The following is a 12477-nucleotide window of genomic DNA, read 5'->3' as shown; positions in this document are numbered from 1 at the left end:
AGACCCAGATTTTTTAGATGATGAACCTAAAAATGATTCAGAGTATTGGAAAAGAAGCTTTAAAATATCCACCACATCATACTAACTCTCAGTGCCACAATACAGCCAAGAAACGATTCCCTCTTGAAGGAGAAAACTAATAAGTCAGATCGCCCAGAACATTCAAAGAACTCCTTTGTCCTCCCCTTCCATGAAAATTTTCTTGATGTTGTTCTGTTCACATACTGAGGAAACCCAATGTACAAGTAGTATTCAAATATGAGAACACCATCAAAAAACCCTCATCAAGAACAGCCCTTTCAGTAATTCAGGCGATTGTTTACAAAATCCCGTGTAAAAGCTGTAACAAATTTTACATAGGACAATCTGGAAAAGATTTGGAAACTTGAATCTCACAACATAAATACAGTGTAAGAATAGCCGAAAAGAGTAGTGGTTTATTTCAGTACAAAGCATACAGTGATCACCATATTGACTGGACAGGCTCCAAGATTCTAGCAAGATCAAAATGCTTAGATGAAACAAATGTAATAGAATCTTGTCTAATTTTTGGCACATATGAAAAGAATGTAAACATGAGCCATGGTCATTTTAAGTGATAAATTAACTGAATTAATTTTTAAGCAGTATCCCCCAGACTAACACGTGATTGTTCCCTGTCATCTCCTGGTGGTGTAGTCACACCTGTGTGGAACACACCAAGCATTAATCCTTTAGGTCTTAAGTTAAGCAGCAGTATTTATCCCTCCCCCCTCTCCCCTTCCCCCTCCCTCCCACTCCCCTTTCCCTCCCCTCCTACTTCCTCCTCCTTTGTCACGTGTATTTTTAGACACAGGTCATCCTTTGTTGTGTTCCACTCCCTGCTGCAGGTGACCCTAAGTTAAGCTGCAGGTAAAAATTCAGGTCATCCATTGTTCTGTGTGCCACTACCTGCTGCGGGTGGACATAAAAGACCTCTACCCTTTACGTTTCTGTCTCACTCTGTCTGAAGATGTAATATACGAAAGTACTCACTGTCGCTCCTTTCATTTCTCCCGTGGTTAGTTTGCACACATATCTTCACGGTGAAGTGAAGTCTCTGCATATATATATATATATATATATATATATATATATATATATATATATATATATATATATATATATATATATATATATATATATATATAAGATTTTTAAACAGCGTGGGCAATGTGTTTAGTGAAATGGTGGTGCCATCTACCGGAATACTAGCTTTGAGAGCATTCCATTGTTCTTACCTAATTGTATCTGTACAGGAATGAGTCAAGCTTCTAATGTCCCGTGTATTAACCCATTTTTGTCATATATATGCTTAAATTTATTAATAGTTTTGGCACACACTATTTCATTCAGTAATGCATTCCACTGATCAACTGCCCAACTTGGGATACTGAAGTTCCTTACGTCTTTATTGCCTCTCTTTTTTTGTATTTTTTGTAGTGCCCTCTTGTTGATGCTTCCCGTAGGTTATATATTTATTTATGTCTATTTCCCTTTTCCTGAGATGCATTTGTATAGAACAATCATGTCTCCTCTTTTCCTTATCTCCTGTAGTGTTGGTAAATTCAGCTTTTCTATTCTTCGTAGCTTAGATCCCTTAAGCTTGGTACCCATCTTGCAGCTGCCGTTTGTACTTTTCCAATCATATCCATGCGTTTTTTGAGATGAGGATTCCAGACTACTGATGCATACTCCAGGGTTGGTCTGATAAATGATGTTATGTTTCTCAGCATGTCTTCATTTTTGTATGAGAATGCTATTCTCATATTAGCAAGCAGTGTATACATGTTACATACCTTCTCACTGACGTGGTCAGCCAGAGATAATCTTATTGATAATCACTCCTAGGTCCTTCTCCCTTTTTGATATGTGCAGGGTTGAACTTCCTAACTTATAAACCCAATCTGGTATTTTCTCACTTTTACCAAACTTAATGACACTTGTCGACATTAAATTCCATTTGCCGTTTATTGCTCCATGCATGAAGCTTATTTAATTCCTCTTGTAGCTCTTTGCAGGAATCTGTGTTAGTAACTTTCCTTTGTATTTTTGCATCATCTGCAAACATATGTAGATAGCTTCCATTTCCAAAGTTACTATCTATGTCATACAAAAAATATAATTGGTACCAGTACTGAGGCCTGTGGAAGTCCGTTAGTCACTTTCCCCATTTCCTTTTTTTTTCTGAGAAAATCCTGCATCCAACAGTACAGATTGCCTTGGATACCTCCTTGATTGTACATTTTCCATAAATGTCTTTGGTGCAGAACTCTGTCAGATGCTTTCTTGAAATCTAAATAGATACTGTCCACCCATCCTTCTCTTTTTTGTAATGTTTCTGTAACTCTATCATAGTAGCTTAATAGATTAGTAATAGCTGATTTTCCCTTTCTAAAACCGAACTACCTTTCTGTTTTCATACTGCGTTCTACTAGGTGGTTTACCAAAACTTTTCTTATCAACTTTTCTAGTATCTTACAACTCTGGTCAGTGATACTGGTCGGTAGTTGAGTGGATTCTGTCTATTCCCATTCTTAAACAGGGGAACAGTGTTTGCTTTCTTCCACATATAATGTAGTTTACCTTGACCTATGGAATCCTTGAATGTTAAATATATTGGTCTATTTAACTCTTCTGCACATTCATATAGCACCCAACCTGGAATTTTTTAACGACCATATGCTTTTCGTTTGTCTAATTTACTTAACTCTTCCTGTACTTCCTTTTGTGATATATGTATATCTGGTAATATGTGTGGGCATGCATGTTCCATACCGTCTCTTTTAAAATTAATTCCTGTTGTAAAGACTGATTGGAAGTTTTTATTCAGTGCTTTATAAATATCTTTCTCTTTTGTACAGATGATCCCCTCATCTGTAATGGACTGAATTTTATCTTTAACTCTGGTTTTGCTCCGGATGTAGCTGTAAAATGGCTTTGCTTGATCACTACTTTTAATTATTATATCTTTTGAGCCTTCCTCCTTATCATTGCATAACCATTTCTTGTCTGTTTATAGTTGTTATATGCCCACTCTCGATTGTGTCTTCTGTATCTATTCCACAAGAAGTCTCTTTTTTCTTTTGATTTTTTCATTCTGTATTAAATCATATCTTTATTTTCATTTACGTTTCTTTGTGCTGAAGGATGTAATTTTGGACTTCTATTTCATAAAAATCACAGAATTTTCTATAAATAATATTTAAATCTTGTCCTCTAAACTCATTTTCCCAATCTGTATCTAAAATGTACTTCTTCAGGTCATAATTGTTGTCCTTTCTGTAGTTTAGACTGTTTTTGTAACTCTCATTGCTAGTAACTACATCATATGCAATCCTGAAGTTGCAGTTTAACCCGCCCCGTCCCGGAGGCGTGAATTCACGTCCTCACATGATGTGCACTCATATCCCAGAGACGTAAATTAATGTGGCAACATTGCAAAGGTCCCTAATTTGCACAATTTTCAATTTTCACGAGTGATTTCAAGTGAGTGATTTTTGGCACGTATACACGGGACACCTTCCTCTATTCCTCTTACATGATGCCAAGCAGGGACAATGCCTTACACCGCATAACTTCCCCCCCTGCACGCCACTGTCTCGCAATTCACTGCTGTTACCAGTGACCTGGCCAATAAAGACATTCAGGGCCAGAGTGATTCCCCAATCGATGACAATGTGGAGGACAAAGTTTACATAGCATTAGAGGAAGAAACAGTCAGAAATGATGATCAGGTAATGTGGGGAAAAAAGGTCATGAATGGTGATGAGTTAGTGAGTGAAACAATGCTTATAATGCCTATATTACTGTTTGAAAACCAATATACTCATGTACTACATATGAATTCGTACCAAGTAAATAAATAAATACTGTTTATGAGTGGATAAAATAGTTACCCTCCCATAGAACTCGTTTTCTTTGGTGCCAGCCTGTTAGAAAACCTAGTCAGGTAAGGAGGTACTCGTACCTGAATCGAGTATTTTAAACCTCAGGTGAGCGATTTCTCTATGAATTTTCGATGTTTCTCACCAAAAGCGAATGTTTGAGCCTAAAAAAAAAAAAGGTCCAAAAATGTCGGGACTGGGGCGTACCACTGCCCAGAAAACGTTGGGATGGGGTGGGTTAATACTTCATGGTCGCTTTTGCCGAATGGAGGGTGATACATTATATTGTCAATATAATTTTCTTGCCCAGTAAATATAAGATCTAGTATTGATGGATCACCAAGTCCTTTTTTCTGGTGTTTTCCTGTACATGCTGTGTTAGGAAAAACTCCTGCACAAGATCCAGGAGCTTTTGATCCTAACATCTTTCATGACTTCTTACGTCTAGAGTATTCCAATTTATATTTGTATTGAAATCTCCAGTTAATATAACTCTTTCAGATTTCTCTTCCATTCTATGTTGTAGTTCTCTTAAACTCTGAATTGTACTTTCTGCCAGGTCTTCATATTCGCCTCATTCCTATGTATTTGTTTTGGGTGGCATGTATAAATTTGCCACAATTAATTTCCCATCGGATGTGTTAATCTCCAATGCTGTCAGTTCTACTTGTGAGGGTATGGCTGTTTTTATTTCTTCACCTTGTAGATTTTTCTTTACTAAGATTATAATTCCTCCTCCTTTCCTTAAATTGCTGTCTCTTTCTCCACACACTGTATTCCTCGAACTTTTTGGGTATCGTTTGATATCTTAACGGTTAATTTTGTTTCAGTTAGGCAAATAATATGTGGTTCCTTTTCTTTGGTATAGTCTGCCATCTCTAATAATTTAGACACCATTCCATCTACATTTGAGAACATCAACTTAATCATCTTGTTTACATCCTTGCCATAACTTGAGTCTGCTACCTTCCTCCTTTTTATTCCCTGTTGGTTATGTACCATTTTCGTACCTCCAGTCCAATTACTTTGTAAAAAAAAATGTTCTCTTCTATTCCTCTGATCTTCCCTTGTTCTTTGCTTTTGCCTCTTCCTTCTTCTCCTTTAGTATTCTCAATTCCTCTTGAGTCAGGCATCTTTTTATCCATAGTGTTTGAAATTCCTCTTTTTTCATGAGTTTGTTTCCATTATTTAGTATTTCCTCCACAGCGTTTCACACACTGGAAGGTTACTTTCAGAGGCCTTGACTCATTTCTCTCACATATCTCTAGCCTTTTGTCTTGCTTAATGTCTTTATCACAGATTTCCTCTGATATTCCCTCAATACTCTTATTATATTTGCAATCTCCTTTTTGTCTCTCGAAATTTTTGTTTCTTTTTTTTATTTTTTCCTCATTTATACCAGTGATTACTGCTGATTTGTTGACATCTGCTGAATCTCTGACCAGTTTTAGGTTGTTTTTTATTTTTCTTTCACTTCCTTTGTAATGTTTTTTTCTTCGACTGTTGTTTCTAAGTCTTTCCTTACTTTCTCCATTTCAGCATACGTAGTTTCCATATCATCTTTGTAACCTTGCATCACTCCATTCACCTGGGTTATCTTCTCTTCGGGATCACTGCTTTGGTCTATCAGACTGCTTGCTTGCTTGTCTCTGTATCATTTCTGAACTCCTCCATAATACTTCCATGGTTGACAACTGTACTTGCCATTTCATTAATCTTCCTTCTAAGCGAACCCACTTCAGCTGATAGTTTATCTGTTGGGTCTTTTTTAATTCCTTTACTAATTTTTCATTTTCTTCCTTCTGTATATGCAATTGCTTCTAATTTTCATCCACTTTGCTCTGAAAAGCCTTCGGCAGTTTAATCACCCTCTCTACTAGTTTGTTCTAGTTTGTTATATGTTTCCATTTGAACCAGTTCCTGGTACAAATCATCATCCTGTTTTCTATCTTTGTCGTTTTCTTAACTCCTTCCATATCCACTTTACTAAAGATGGTCATCACCTTGTGGTATTACTGAGAAAGATTCTGCCTACAAGTGTGTGTGTGTGTGTGTGTGTGTGTGTGTGTGTGTGTGTGTGTGTGTGAGATGAGACGCTAATATCTGCTTCCCTGTCCTTTCTACAATCTTGTCCTCCACTTCCCTCTCGTCAAGGGGGGAGGATATGGAAACTAGAAATCGTCAGAGTATTTTGAACAAGGATGGATTATCGACGAGCATAAGTTTTTTTGCGCAGCTTTGCAAACAAATATTGAAATATGGATAAGGACCAGAGGAAAAGAGTTAAACTGTGTAATAAACTGTCAGAGACGTTGACAGCAGTAACGTGAAACAGGAACGTAATCGTAACATTAAAGAAAGCACTCATACTACATAAAATTATATTCATTCTAACATAGTAATTGAGTATAAGCAAATGAGTTTTTTAACAGAGCTGGGTTACTTACAGTGAACAGCAGCTAGCTATAGCGAGTGGATAATGTAGTATATTGCAAAGAACTGAGTTAGTGACAGTGTATACAACTGAGATGCGAAAAAAAAATGTGTAAGGAACAGTGTATTGCACTGACCGGATGTGTGAGTTTTACAAATAAGTACTTTAACAATGATTTACAGCTGGTGAGTAAACGTAACAAGCAACTGGTGAATAAGTGTGATAGACAGAGCGTAAGTACCAATGTGTTTCACAAACTGAGTGAGGAATATAAAACGAATGTTTAGCAGTGTTGTCTATTAAATCTGCTTCAATAACAGTTATGATATGGAGATTGTGGCACACTTCTCAGTATGGAATATATAAATGTACTTCAGGTATCTTGATTACCTGGTTCAATAAAAGGATGAGGAAGACGGATAATTCAGTTTACACTGCACACACACACACACACACACACACACACACACATATATATATATATATATATATATATATATATATATATATATATATATGTATATATATATATATTATGTATCTGTCTGTCTTCTGCATATCTATATTTATCTATCTAACTATCTATACATGATCATCATCGTAATCTATTCCACCTGAGACGATTCCGGTGTTGTTCCTGCAAGACTTCCTCTCTCTGACTTCCTCATGACCGACATTATAAAATCTTCAACTGATGTGTTGTCTCCCATCACTGACCTCAGTACTAAGGAGTAAAGTGCGTTTTGTGGGCGTGTAAGGATAGAGCGAGCGCCTTGATATCACAACTTCCCTCTGTCATAAAATCATAGGCGGAATCTCCAATATTCAAATGCTAGAACTGATGCAAAAACACAGTGTTACGACGGAAAAACTTTCTTAATTTGAATTTGTAACTGAGGTGTTCACCAATTAGAAATGAATACTTCCCTGTAAAACTTGAGACTCCAAGGGGTTCCTACGCCTTTATGAGCGAGTTTTTAGTTGAAGACAAAATTTATAGAATGAAAGTATCACAAGCAGAAAAAATTACAACTCACCGTTATATTGGAGTAAAGTTACTAGCTTCTGCTTAGCGTGACGTTTCTCGGGCCAGGCCGGGCTGCTCATTTCCAAACTTAAATGAGTGTAAACATTGGTCGCTTGTTTTGCTTGTTGGCTAGCAAACAAGGCATATGGACCTGATGAAGACCCTCTTGTCCTCAAGAACTGTAGTTCAGTGTTTAGACCCTGCCTAGGAAAACCCTTTCGCCTTTTTCTGTCGACTTGTATCTTTCCTTCTTGCTGGAAGTTTGCACTCATTCAGTCTGTCCCAAAGAAGGGTGATCATTCTCATTCCTGTGATTACCGGCCAATTGCTTTTACATCCTGCATTTCTAAAGTTTTTGAATCTATTCTTGACAAATAAAAAAACATAAAGCACCTTTCCTAGCATAACCTTATTCTCGATTTCCGCCAGGGACGCTCCACTGGTAATCTTTTCACCTTCCATTCAAACTCCTGGTCATCATCCTTTCTGAACTTTGGTGAAAGCTTTGCCATTGCACTTGACATCTCAAAGGCTTTCGATCGAGTCTGGCATAAATATTCATTTTCCAAACTACCCTCTTATGGTTTCTACTCTTTTATCTGTGCTTTCATCTCTCACTTCCTTTCTGGTCGTTCTATAACTTCTGTAGTTGACAGCCACCATTCTTAACCTACGATTATCAACAGTGGCGTTCCTCAGGGCTCTGTCCTGTCACCAGCTGTCTTCCTTCTATTCACCAATGATCTTCTAAGCTGTACATTAAACTCTATCTACTCGTATGCTGATGGCTTCACCCTTCATGTCTCCATCTGATTCCCGCAGCATCTATCTCAGCACTTACTGTACTTCAGCAGACAAGGGATGAGGGTATGGCACACCTAATTTCTTACTTGGCTCATATCTCTGGTTAGGGTAAAAGTGATCTTTTAATACATCAAAAACCGAGCTCTTACATCCTTCGACCTATCAGAATATCATCATCACCATCATCATCCGGACCTCCTTTCCCACCTAGGAATAGCAAAGTCCAGACCACCAAAATTTGCCCATTTCAGTGGGCCACACATCCATTCACTCATCATTCAAGCCCAGGGAATCCTGGCTCCATCTGATAGGTCAAACTCTTTCACCACATACTGTAGCTTCACATATACTTATCTACACTGCCTCCTTAAAAGGAGTGCCAAATCCCTGGTAATGCACTTCTTCACACAGAATTCATTCAGCCCGCATGCTCTGTTGCCAGTTCCTTAGACTCACCAACTTCCATACCTCTCTTCCTTAAACACTCATCTACAGTACCTCTCCACCTTCTTCTTGGCCTGCCTTGCCTCCTCCCTCATTCAAATTTGCTCAGATATACTATTGTCATCTATCCTCTTCATGTGACCAAACCATCTCAGTACACACTCTTCGATTCAGGCGTCCAATGACTTCCTTATTCCGCAGCTTTCACGAATCACATTATTCTGTATCCTATCCATTCTCTGTACACAATATACAGTCCTCAACAGTCCCATCTCCACTGCTGTTACTCTTGACTTTTCTTTTTCATGCCATACCATAGTCTCACACCCCTACGTTAAACTTGGCACTGACACTCCTTCATGTAAGCCTCGTGCAGCTGCAACACCCAAGCCTCTATTTCTTATCAAGGCCTTCATAGCACAAGGTACTTTCCTTCATAGTGTCACTCCACTTTCCACTTCTTTTTGCACATTTTCTTCCCTTTTCTATCAATTTACCCAGTATTTGAACTCTCTCACCAATTCCAGTCTCTCTCCATTCACTGTAACATCACACTGGGAGTCACCTTCTCTCTCAGTAACCATTACTTTACTTCCTTCTACATTTTGATTTCAAGGCACGACGCTCACAGACGTCTACAAAACTCTGCACTACTCTACCAAGTTCTTGTCTGGAATTTTCAAGTAGTACTGCATCATCCGCATACATCAAATTTGAGATAATCCATCCATCACCATTCATTACCAGCGCCATCCCTCTCTCCATTACTCGTGTTTTTACTTCTCTCATCACCCCATCCATATATATATTGAACAACCATGAGGACTTCACACAACCTTGTCACGCCCATGTCGATGCCCATTTACTACTACACATGCCTCACTACCAACATAAAAACTCTTAATGGCATCTAACAGTTTACAATCTACACCATACACACACAAAACCTTCCACAATCCTTCTCTGTCTGCTTTGTTGTATCCTTTTTCTAGGTCTGTAAATGCCATGAACACCCTACAATCCTTCTCCATTATCTGTCTTACTGCAAATATTTGATCCACATATCTTCTGCCACTCCTAAAGCCACCCTCTTCGCCACTCACCTGGCCTCCTGATATCTCTCTTATTATTTCTATAATAATTCTTCTATATAGCTTCCCTGTAACACTCAATAGACTTATGCTATGATAACCGTTGCCCTCACTTCACTCACCTTTACTTTTGTATAGGAGTACAATCACAGCCCTCTTCCACTTTACTGGCACAGTTTCACTCATCCATGCCTTCTTACACATCTCCAACAAGCACTTCATTTCGCTCTCTCCAGTACACTTAATCATCTCTTCATACACATCATCAGCACCAGCTACTTTCCCATTTTTCAGTCGTTTCACAGCGTTCTTCACTTCTGCGAGTGTCATGTTTCCTGGCACTGCATTGCTTCTCTGCACAGCCCCCAAACCAATCATGTTTACAGCCACTCTGCTCTCTCTATTCCCATTCATCAGACTTTCAAAATATTCTTTTCATCTGGTCCTTACTTCATCCCTATGGGGGGGCAGGGTGGCACAGTGGTAGAGCGTTGGACTCAGGACCGGGAGGTCATAAGTTCTAGCCATGCCCGGTAGCTGCCATGCTAGAAGGGGTATCAGGTTTAGTTTGGGGAACATTTCCCTTTTTTTTTTTTTTTTTTTATCCCTATGGGTTAACTCACCGTGTGCAGGACACTTTTAGCCCTATGTGTCACCCCCGTGCCGGCCAATTATCGATTTTTTTTTTTTTTTTTTGCTAAACTGATAGATTTTGATGTGAAAAAAAAAAAAGGATATGACCATAAAAAAATTCACCAGAGGTCAGAAGTGCGTTTTCTGTAGTCCCACCGCCCGCCCGCAGGCGTGTGTGCGCGAGAAATCCCCAGCAGAGGTAAGAGAAAATCCGTTTTCTATGCAAGATAAACTCAGGTATTCTCGCCAGCGTGACTCGGGGAAGGTATAGGAATGTTCTTTACACTCTTCTGTCCACTTCACACTCAAAAAAAAAAAAATTCTTTGTATTTCATAAAGAAAGAGTCTTTTTTTTGCAAATAAATCACTTACTGTTGCAACACTATACGTATCACCGTGCATGCATTGTCTTACAGGTACGTGAAAAAAAGCACAACTTTACTTCAAAATGTACAGACCTTTCACTTATGATAAATTATTTGCAACATGCCTTCAGTATACACAAACATTATAAGAGTATTTTTGAGCATCTCACTGTGAATACATCGTCTTACATTTACGAGAACATATGTAAAACTTTACTACACCACGTTCAGTCCTTACACTTCCGAGAAAATATTTACAGCATGCCTTCACTGTATGCTGTACTTATAACACTTTCTGAGCATTTTCTTTTTCCGTACTTACAACACTTTTTGAGCGTCTTTTTGTCGCTCGTGATTACACTTTTGTTATTCAATAGTTAGCGAGAGTGTGGTACTCCTCAAAGCATGGGAATGTACACAGTCCTATATCACACTCTCCACATATATACCTTGAGTCCTTCCTCTGAGTACGTAGTCTTACAGTGCTGTTTGCACACACGTGACACCTCCTCTTGGGATTTTGACGCATTGCACTTGGAGGGACGATCTTGTGGAAGTGTCTAGCAGTGAGGCGGATAGGTGTGGCAGTGGTGTGATGGTGGCGAGCAGCATTCCTATCTTCCCCACATTCCCCCACTATCTCCTGCACCAGCTCACGAATATATCCCTCAAAGGTCTCCTGAATGCCAGTTGTATGTGTGTGGAGATAGTGAGTTTTAAGGATGGTAATGTCGAGGAGGTGGAAGAATTATTTCTTATACCACTTCATCGTGGGCCTGGCACAGTCCATGCTGGAAACCATGGCGTCCGATTGATCCACCTGTCGCATGTTCACATTGTAGGCTAAGACAGGTTCTGGTTTCTAGAAGTGACGCCGCTCTTCTATCTTGTAATCTATACTGTCTGTGTGGTGTACAAGGGGCCAATGAGCAGAGAAGAGGAGGAAGACTTCGCGGTTGTGGTGCCATGCTGTTGCGAGGATATATTCAACTTGTAAAAAACAACCTCGTTTTTCTGAAGCTTCCTCCCCACCTTCACCATGTGCTGATGGTTCTTCTTTACAGTGCTGCACAGACCAGTTTCCTGCAGGTGAAGGTGTACCTGGTGAGAATGGGGCTTGTGTACCAATTATCCAGTAGAGGATGTGCCCACAATGAAGGTATTCCTCGATCATCGTTTTTACCAAAGTCCCTGAGAGTCCCAAGCGTCTATCTTCCGTGATGTCTGTCTGAACACCTGCTTACAGGACTATGTCCTGCACATACCCAGTCTTACAGTTGCACATCACGAAGATTTTGAAGCCAAACATGTGTCTTTTGCTAGAGATATACTGACAGAAAGCGATATTACCTCTCCATAGCACGAGACTCTCGTCTATGACGAGGTGTCAGTATAGAGAGAAGGAGGTACGGAATTTCTCTCAAAGCTGATCAATAATTAGATGTATCCTCCTCATCCTGTCCATGCTGTTAGCATTAGCTGGGTCAAGGATGTTAAGAAAAATGTAGGCGGCTCAGGATGTACTGAAATCTATTCCTCCTCATCACCTTGCCAAAAAACGGTGTCACCATTACTGGATCCACAGTCCAATAAGAAGGAAGCTGATTATTTTTCAATATCCTCATCAAAAGCACAAGTGCTAGGAACACGTACATCTCACTCAGTGTCATGTCAAGTTGGAACAATCGGCTGTGTGGTGTCTGTGTTGTTCCCCCATGCTCAGATGCTGCAAAGGCGTTTGTTAGGGCAACAGTATTCAGTACAAAGTCAACAG

Source organism: Coenobita brevimanus, chromosome 60 (assembly GCF_032717465.1).
Source record: "Coenobita brevimanus isolate Jiangsu-jjx chromosome 60, ASM3271746v2, whole genome shotgun sequence".
NCBI lineage: Eukaryota > Metazoa > Arthropoda > Malacostraca > Decapoda > Coenobitidae > Coenobita > Coenobita brevimanus.
The sequence above is the reverse complement of the archived record's forward strand: the minus strand, read 5'-3'. Positions refer to the sequence as shown.